Source organism: Lontra canadensis, unplaced genomic scaffold (genome assembly GCF_010015895.1).
Source record: "Lontra canadensis isolate GAN:19392208 unplaced genomic scaffold, GSC_riverotter_1.0 scaffold54, whole genome shotgun sequence".
Classification (NCBI taxonomy): Eukaryota; Metazoa; Chordata; class Mammalia; order Carnivora; family Mustelidae; genus Lontra; species Lontra canadensis.
The window spans coordinates 1570030-1580542 of record NW_022631048.1 but is presented as its reverse complement, the minus strand read 5'-3'; the positions used below and the strand labels follow the sequence as shown (position 1 = coordinate 1580542).

The 10513-nt window shown below is 38.3% G+C and overlaps 1 protein-coding gene across 4 annotated transcripts in view; it reads right to left on the bottom strand.

Moving 5' to 3' along the window:
• Window positions 1-10513, bottom strand: part of CDK13 (cyclin dependent kinase 13) — a 133739-nt gene that overhangs the window by 21046 nt on the left and 102180 nt on the right. The gene's annotated exons all lie outside the window — the stretch shown is intronic.

Sequence of the window (10513 nt, the reverse complement as noted above, 5' to 3'; positions counted from 1 at the left end):
TTTTTTTTTTTCTCTTTCTGAACCTCTTTTTATCCCCTTCCCCCCTTCCCCCCTCACGATTTGGGATCTCTTCTGATTTGGCTAAAGCATATTTTCCTGGGGTTGTTGCCACCCTTTTAGTATTTTACTTGTTCCTTCATATACTCTTATCTGGACAAAATGAAAAGGCGGAAAAATTCACCACAAAAAAAAGAACAAGAGGCAGTACCAAAGGCTAGGGACCTAATCAATACAGACATTGGTAATATGTCAGATCTAGAGTTCAGAATGACGATTCTCAAGGTTCTAGCCGGGCTCGAAAAAGGCATGGAATATATTAGAGAAACCCTCTCAGGAGATATAAAAGCCCTTTCTGGAGAAATAAAAGAACTAAAATCTAATCAAGTTGAAATTAAAAAAGCTATTAATGAGGTGCAATAAAAAATGGAGGCTCTCACTGCTAGGATAAATGAGGCAGAAGAAAGAATTAGCCATACAGAAGACCAAATGACAGAGAATAAAGAAGCTGAGCAAAAGAGGGACAAACAGCTACTGGACCATGAGGGCAGAATTCGAGAGATAAGTGACACCATAAGATGAAACAACATTAGAATAATTGGGATTCCAGAAGAAGAAGAAAGAGAGAGGGGAGCAGAAGGTATATTGGAGAGAATTATTGGAGAGAATTATTGGGGAGAATTTCCCCAATATGGCAAAGGGAACAAGCATCAAAATCCAGGAGGTTCAGAGAACCCCCCTCAAAATCAGTAAGAATAGGTCCACACCCCGTCACCTAATAGTAAAATTTACAAGTCTTAGTGACAAAGAGAAAATCCTGAAAGCAGCCTGGGAGAAGAAGTCTGTAACATACAATGGTAAAAATATTAGATTGGCAGCAGACTTATCCACAGAGACCTGGCAGGCCAGAAAGAGCTGGCATGATATATTCAGAGTACTAAACGAGAAAAACATGCAGCCAAGAATACTATATCCAGCTAGGCTGTCATTGAAAATAGAAGGAGAGATTAAAAGCTTCCAGGACAAACAAAAACTGAAAGAATTTGCAAACACCAAGCCAGCTCTACAGGAAATATTGAAAGGGGTCCTCTAAGCAAAGAGAGAGCCTAAAAGTAGTAGATCAGAAAGGAACAGAAACAATATACAATAACAGTCACCTTACAGGCAATACAATGGCACTAAATTCATATCTCTCAATAGTTACCCTGAATGTTAATGGGCTAAATGCCCCAATCAAAAGACACAGGGTATCAGAATGGATAAAAAAACAAAACCCATCTATATGTTCCCTACAAGAAACTCATTTGAAACCCGAAGACACCTTCAGATTTAAAGTGAGGGGGTGGAAAAGAATTTACCATGCTAATGGACATCAGAAGAAAGCAGGAGTGGCAATCCTTATATCAGATCAATTAGATTTTAAGCCAAAGACTATAATAAGAGATGAGGAAGGATACTATATCATACTCAAAGGATCTGTCCAACAAGAAGATGTAACAATTGTAAATATCTATGCCCCTAACGTGGGAGCAGCCAACTATATAAACCAATTAATAACAAAATCAAAGAAACACATCAACAATAATACAATAATAGTAGGGGACTTTAACACTCCCCTCACTGAAATGGACAGATCATCCAAGCAAAAGATCAACAAGGAAATAAAGGCCTTAAATGACACACTGGACCAGATGGATATCACAGATATATTCAGAACATTTCATCCCAAAGCAACAGAATACACATTCTTCTCTAGTGCACATGGAACATTCTCCAGAATAGATCACATCCTCGGTCCTAAATCAGGTCTCAACCGGTATCAAAAGATTGGGATCATTCCCTGCATATTTTCAGACCACAATGCTCTGAAGCTAGAACTCAATCACAAGAGGAAATTTGGAAAGAACCCAAATACATGGAGACTAAACAGCATCCTTCTAAAGAATGAATGGGTCAATCAGGAAATTAAAGAAGAATTGAAAAAATTCATGGAAACAAATGATAATGAAAATACAACAGTTCCAAAATCTGTGGGACACAACAAAGGCAGTCCTGAGAGGAAAATATATAGCGGTACAAGCCTTTCTCAAGAAACAAGAGAGGTCTCAGGTACACAACCTAACCCTACACCTAAAGGAGCTGGAGAAAGAACAAGAAAGAAACCCTAAACCCAGCAGGAGAAGAGAAATCAATGAAATAGAAACGAAAAAAACAACAGAACAAACCAACAAAACTAGGAGCTGGTTTTTTGAAAGAATTAATAAGATTGATAAACCCCTGGCCAGACTTATCAAAAAGAAAAGAGAAAGGACCCAAATAAATAAAATCATGAATGAAAGAGGAGAGATCACAACTAACACCAAAGAAATACAGACGATTATAAGAACCTATTATGAGCAACTCTATGCCAACAAATTTGACAATCTGGAAGAAATGGATGCATTCCTAGAGACATATAAACTACCACAACTGAACCAGGAAGAAATAGAAAGCCTGAACAGACCCATAACCAGTAAGGAGATTGAAACAGTCATCAAAAATCTCCAAACAATCAAAAGCCCAGGGCCAGATGGCTTCCCGGAGGAATTCTACCAAACACTTAAAGAAGAACTAATTCCTATTCTCCTGAAACTGTTCCAAAAAATAGAAATGGAAGGAAAACTTCCAAACTCATTTTATGAGGCCAGCATCACCTTGATCCCAAAACCAGACAAGGATCCCATCAAAAAAGAGAACTACAGACCAATATCCTTGATGAACACAGATGCAAAAATTCTCACCAAAATACTAGCCAATAGGATTCAACAGTACATTAAAAAGATTATTCACCACGACCAAGTGGGATTTATTCCAGGGCTGCAAGGTTGGTTCAACATCCGCAAATCAATCAATGTGATACAACACATTAATAAAAGAAAGAACAGGAACCATATGATACTCTCCATAGATGCTGAAAAAGCATTTGACAAAGTACAGCATCCCTTCCTGATCAAAACTCTTCAAAGTGTAGGGATAGAGGGCACATACCTCAATATTATCAAAGCCATCTATGAAAAACCCATCGCAAATATCATTCTCAATGGAGAAAAACTGAAAGCTTTTCCTCTAAGGTCAGGAACACGGCAGGGATGTCCGTTATCACCACTGCTATTTAACATAGTACTAGAAGTCCTAGCCTCAGCAATCAGACAACAAAAAGAAATTAAAGGCATCCAAATCGGCAAAGAAGAAGTCAAACTATCACTCTTCGCAGATGATATGATGCTATATGTGGAAAACCCAAAAGACTCCACTCCAAAACTGCTAGAACTTGTACAGGAATTCAGTAAAGTGTCAGGATATAAAATCAATGCACAGAAATCAGTCGCATTTCTCTACACCAACAACAAGACAGAAGAAAGAGAAATTAAGGAGTCCATCCCATTTACAATTGCACCCAAAACTATAAGATACCTAGGAATAAACCTAGCCAAAGAGACTAAGAATCTATACACAGAAAACTATAAAGTACTCATGAAAGAAATTGAGGAAGACACAAAGAAATGGAAAAATGTTCCATGCTCCTGGATTGGAAGAATAAATATTGTGAAAATGTCTATGCTACCTAAAGCAATCTACACATTTAATGCAATTCCTATCAAAGTACCATCCATTTTTTTCAAAGAAATGGAACAAATAATCCTAAAATTTATATGGAACCAGAAAAGACCACGAATAGCCAAAGGAATATTGAAAAAGAAAGCCAGAGTTGGTGGCATCACAATTCCGGACTTCAAGCTCTATTACAAAGCTGTCATCATCAAGACAGCATGGTACTGGCACAAAAGCAGACACATAGATCAATGGAACAGAATAGAGAGCCCAGAAATAGACCCTCAACTCTATGGTCAACTAATCTTCGACAAAGCAGGAAAGAATGTCCAATGGAAAAAAGACAGCCTCTTCAAGAAATGGTGTTGGGAAAATTGGATAGCCACATGCAGAAAAATGAAATTGGATCATTTCCTTACACCACACAGGAAAATAGACTCAAAATGGATGAAGGACCTCAATGTGAGAAAGGAATCCATCAAAATCCTTGAGGAGAACACAGGCAGCAACCTCTTCGACCTCAGCCGCAGCAACATCTTCCTAGGAACATCGCCAAAGGCAAGGGAAGCAAGGGCAAAAATGAACTATTGGGATATTATCAAGATCAAAAGCTTTTGCATAGCAAAGGAAACAGCTAACAAATCCAAAAGACAACTGACAGAATGGGAGAAGATATTTGCAAACGACATATCAGATAAAGGGCTAGTGTCCAGAATCTATAAAGAACTTAGCAAACTCAACACCCAAAGAACAAATAATCCAATCAAGAAATGGGCAGAAGACATGAGCAGACATTTCTGCAAAGAAGACATCCAGATGGCCAACAGACACATGAAAAAGTGCTCCATATCACTCGGCATCAGGGAAATACAAATCAAAACCACAGTGAGATACCACCTCACACCATTTAGAATGGCTAAAATTAACAAGTCAGGAAATGACAGATGCTGGCGAGGATGCGGAGAAAGGGGAACCCTCCTACACTGTTGGTGGGAATGCAAGCTGGTGCAACCACTCTGGAAAACAGCATGGAGGTTCCTCAAAAGGTTGAAAATAGAACTACCCTATGACCCAGCAATTGCACTGCTGGGTATTTACCCTAAAGATACAAACGTAGTGATCCGAAGGGGCACGTGCACCCAAATGTTTATAGCAGCAATGTCTACAATAGCCAAACTATGGAAAGAACCTAGATGTCCATCAACAGATGAGTGGATAAAGAAGAGGTGGTATATATACACAATGGAATACTATGCAGCCATCAAAAGAAATGAAATCTTGCCATTTGCGACGACGTGGATGGAACTGAGGTTATCATGCTTAGCGAAATAAGTCAATCGGAGAAGGACAATTATCATATGATCTCCCTGATATGAGGGAGAGGAGATGCAACATGGGGGGTTAATTGGGTAGGAGAAGAGTAAATGAAACAAGTTGGGATTGGGAGGGAGACAAACCATAAGTGACTCTTAATCTCACAAAACAAACTGAGGGTTGCTGGGGGGAGGGGGGTTGGGAAGGGGGGTGGGGTTATGGACATTGGGGAGGGTATGTGCTATGGTGAGTGCTGTGAAGTGTGTAAACCTGGCGATTCACAGACCTGTACCCCTGGGGAAAAAATATATGTTTATAAAAAATAAAAAAAAAATACAGGAACATGCACTCAAGATATGGAAGAGGTGCGGAATTTTGGCTACAGCTCCAAGGATAAGCAAGCACAGACAGGTCAAAAGTAAGTAAGGGAAATGTTCCTGGCAAACAGAAGTGCACAGACAGAGTCATGAAGTAGTCAAGGACAGACCTGTGGGAAGAAGACAAAGGAAACAGGTGGAACTTGGGGCTCAGGGAGGGTTAGCTGAGAGCACATATAGGAATCACACAGTGTTTTAAAAGGCAGTTTGCCTAACTATAATGAAGACAGACTTTGAAAACAAACTTTAAAACTGAATCCTGTCTGTGATACTGGTCAAACTGCATTGCTGAAGAATCTGTTTCTTCTTTTGTAAAAGAGGTTCATGTCCCTTCAAAGCTGTGAGATTAAATGAGCTGGCATCTGGACTGTTCAAAAGCCCTTCGATAAAAGTAAGTTTCATTACCTCTTAGCTAAAGAGCTTCAATTATTTTACTCTGTGTTGTGGGAAGATAGCGGAGTGGTTATCTAGCTGGTAGTAGCACACAGGATGGAACAGACCCACTGAGGCAGGGAAAGTTACTAGGAACTAGGGAAGCAGACAGGACAGCAATTGATGGTAATTGCATATTAGCAAAAACTAGCCTGATGGCCAGCCAGTTATCTCAAAATCACTTACCGAAGAGGTCTTGAGATGTATCATACACTAAATCCGCAAATGCCCGAGGTCTATTTTGGGAATCTATTCTGATCTATGTACTCTGGTATCAATACCATACGGTAGCTTTTAATTTTCATAAGGCCAACAGGACAAAGCCTTCTATAATCCATTCCTCTAATTAAGTCTCCTCAGCATTTTCCTAGGATGAACCTAGCATCAATGCTGTCACACTCCAAAAGTAAGAGCATCTGTTTGGATTCAACTGCTGCTCTGAATTTATAGATTAATTTAGAAAGGACTGCTATCTTCAGAAGGCTTAACACTTCTATCCCAGAAATACCCCATTTTTCTATTTCCCTCAGTTTTATATTTACATTTCTTCAATTAGATCTTATATATTGCTTTTTAATCAGGTTTTTGGGGGCGTTTTTGAATGTATTCTTATTCCTACTATACAGTCTAAGCAGTAAATAGATAAGTTTTGTTATAGAAGACATCTTACATATGACATACAAAGTTTTAGAAAGCCATCTGAGATCCTATGGCTCCTACCATAGTTTTAACAGTTTTTTTGAGGCTTTCCAGGTTTACAATCTTACCACCTATAATCATTTCTTCTCTATTTTTTCAAACATGGACACTTCTTTTTCCTGATATGGTATGATATGTGGCAATTTCTAAACAATGTTACAATGATAATGATGCCACACAATATTGGGTAGTTTTGTTTGGTTTCTAACTTTAATGGGAGTACTCCCTCTCATTGTTTACAAATGGGAAGGATGATGACTTTTGTTTTGAGAAAAACAACACATAATAAAGATAATCACAGCCACACACACAAACTCACACATATATCCTGTTAAGAATTCATTTATTCCTTTTTACTGTGGGCTTTATTTTTGTGACTTTTAAATTTTAAAGGATACATCAGTTTTGTTAGTTTCATTTTTAGAAACTATTATAATCATCATCTGCATTTTTCCCCCTGAATAACTAATGTCATGAATCATACTAAGAGCATTCTTAATACCCACACTTACATTCAATAGAGGAATACTTCCTGGCCTTAGTAAAATACTATCATTTTAGTGTAATGCTGTATCCTACTTGTTCATTTAGATGTTGTACATCAATATTCCTATGTGAGATTGGTATACAGGAGTTCTCAAAAATAGGGTTCAGACTCTTCAGGTGAAAGGTGTTACTAATACATTATTTGCCTTTTCCAGTGTGTTGATTTTGCACTGATGGTACAAAGCCAATGGTGGAGAATGACCAGCACCTTAGCAAGATTCAAGGCAGTGGCACCAAACTATCAGGCAGTAAATACTCTTCAATACTATACCATCTCCTGGGGTGGGGGTGGGGGTGGGGGAGAGACACTCCACATGCCACTTAAGAATGTACTTGTTGAAGTGGTAAAAAATCATTAATGTTATTAAACCCTAACACTATTTGGAGCAGTATATATCTTCTTTATATTCTCAATGATGAAACAGAAAATACTCATAAGCACTTCTGCTGCTCAAGAAATTTTGATAGCTATCCTGAGAAGCATTTGTGCAATTATTTGAGCTGCAAGCTGAAGTAGCCGTGTGTTTTTCATGGACGGTCATTTTTACCTATATGAACAAGCAACACACTATGGTCACTCAGACTTGGGTGTCTGCCAGACATTTTCTCACATGTGAACGAGTCCGCTTGTTACTTCAAGAACGATGATTGCAGTATTTATGTTCAATTATAAAATCCAAGCTTTCAAGAGAAAATTAGAATTACTAGGAAGCTTACGTCTATGCCATAGACTTGACAGCTTCACGATAAATATCTACGGGCTTTTCTGATGAGATTAGTGGTGATAACCAAAATTATATAAAGAAATGTTACATTTAGAAGATCTGCTGAAATAGGGGACCCACTATTTTCCTTATTACCAGTGTTACAAAATCATCACAGATCCAGAGTGCAGGACAGACTAATGCATTTTAATATATTAGAATACAAAATATCCCTTCATATGTTTTCAGACTGTGTATTACAACTAACCTATAAGAAATTACCACTTATTTAGTGTAATTTCAAAGAAGAATATACACAATGACCTGAAAAGACGACCGAAAACAGCATATCACAGAGAGGGAATCCAGATGTTATTCTGTTAAGCCAGACATTTCTTTTAATGTCTTTTTATGTAAAAGATATGTAAAATATCTTTTTATGTAAAAATGTAAAACAGTGCTACTCACTTCACCAACATTTATTTTAGTTTGGAAAATACAGACGTTTTATAATTAAACAATGTTAACATACTGTTTTAAAATAGGTATTTTTACTTTCTCAGTTTTAATTTCTAGCATGATAAATATCAATAGGTATAACTAGCATAAACAAAGCTCCTGGGATCTTTCATAATTTTTAGAAGTGCAGAGAAATTCTTAGCACAAAAAGTAGCAATTTATAGGATTTTTTATGCTATTCTCTGAAGACACACATGCTTCATTTTTAAAAATCTGGGAGCTTCCCTTCTTTACCTATATTCTAGAACAATCAAAGTCTAAGCCTTTAAAGTTACAAAAATCTCACCTGTGTGACCATCTAGATCTCAGGCTTTGTGTGTATAGGGCCGGGGGAAGGGAGGGGAGATCAGACAGAAGATGGGTTCTTTTCATTCCAATCTAATTTTTTCCATGATTGTAATTTTTAAAAAATTTCATAAGCAATGTATACCGTGTGATATAAAGGTTCTTTCTGGCTGCTAGAAGGCTTAGGGTTATAAGTGCGACCCTTATGTTAAAAACATTTTTTTGCCTTTATTCATCCCATCTTGTCATCACCTGTTATTCATTTTCTTTTGCTATCACTTTTTTTTTTCTAAGATTTTATTTATTTGTTTATTTGACACAGAGAGAGCGAGGGAGAGAAAGACAGAAAGCAAGCACAAGCAGAGGGAATGGCAAGCAGGGGAAAAGCAGGCTCTCTACTGAGCAAGGAGCCGGGATGCGGGGCTCAAGCCCAGGACCCTGGGACCATGACCTGAGCTTAAGGCAGACACTTAACTGACTGAGCCACCCAGGAGCTTTTTGCCATCACTTTTTTTTTTTTTTTTAAGATTTTATTTATTTTATTTATTCATTTGACAGAGAAAGATACAGCGAGAGAGGGAACACAAGCAAGGGGAGTGGAAGAAGGAGAGTCAGGTTTCCCGCTGGGCAGGGAGCCTGATGGCAGGGCTCGATCCCAGGACTCTGGGATCATGACCCCAGCCGTAGGCAGACGCTTAACGACTGAGCCACCCAGGTACCCCTGCCATCACTTTTAAACCCCCTCTATTTCTATCACAAAACTTCTGTACTTTGCCTAAAATAGTGTTTGGAACGAGCTAAGTACAAATAACTTGATCACTGCTGTGTGAAACATTTTAAGATAGATTCTGATTAGTATTCCCACCTTTCATTAGTTCATACATATTTTTGTGCCATGCAGACTAGAACTCATCATTCCTGGGGCTTTAGATTGGGGATATATCCCAGCATTACTGCAGGTAAAGTGAGGGGAAGAAATATGTAGGAAACTTACATTTATTGGACTCTTGTAACCCTAAGAATACGATTAGTCCTGTTTTACTTGTGAAGAAACAAACTGAGAGCACTGTGGAACTTACCCTAAGTCCCAAGGAGAGGAAGCAGCTGAGCTGGCATTAGAACCCAGGTCTGTGAGATTCCAAAGCCCACCCTTTCAATTAATACACTGCTGCCTCCTTCCTAACAGGGAGAAAACTGTTTCTTTTGTCAGAAACTTAACTTTTTCCTTCACGTTTTAAAAATACTTAATGCCACAGAATCAAAAAATTGCAGCACTTTTATATTACTATTAATAATTGGTATTTTACCAACAAAAACATGCTGAAATATATAAATTGGAATGTAAAATAGTCCTCTTCGCAGCCCTCTCACAAATCCATGCTCACATAACAACTCCAGACTCTTCTGATGTGTTTGTTTTACCTAGATGGGAGCAAACCAAACACAGCCTTCTATCGAGGGGCTCATCATGAAACGATGTTGCTTTCCTGTGTCAGCATTCCCAGGTCTACTGTTTCCTTTTTTATATCTATACAGTATATCACCAAGTGGATGGATTGAGCTTTCTTTTTTCTATATAGTTCACTAACCGACTTAACATGTTCATAAAATAATCCAAGTACACTCATGCCTCAGGATCGTTATGACTTTGTTGTTCCCTAACTTCACTCAAATGATACCTCTGGGAGAAACTCCCGGACTCTCTCTGTAACACTGCCTCCTATAATTTTCTATCTCCTTACCCTTATAAGCACCTGATGTATTTTATTAATTTGTCTTGTCTCTCCCAATTAGAAACCAGAAGAAGTTGTGTGCTAGTTACTAGGCACTGAGGATACAACCCCCACCCTTCATTGTATCCTCACTGCCCTGGAACTGGCACACAACCAGAAACCAATGGATACTTGTTCGATTAATCCCCCTTGACTTGAAATGACTTCTGTATCCTATTCGGAGGTCCATATAAACTTGCTTTACTTCAGGACTTTCCCTGTACTGCCACCACTTCATCTATGTATCTTGTGGTAAAATGGTTTTAGTTGCTATAAT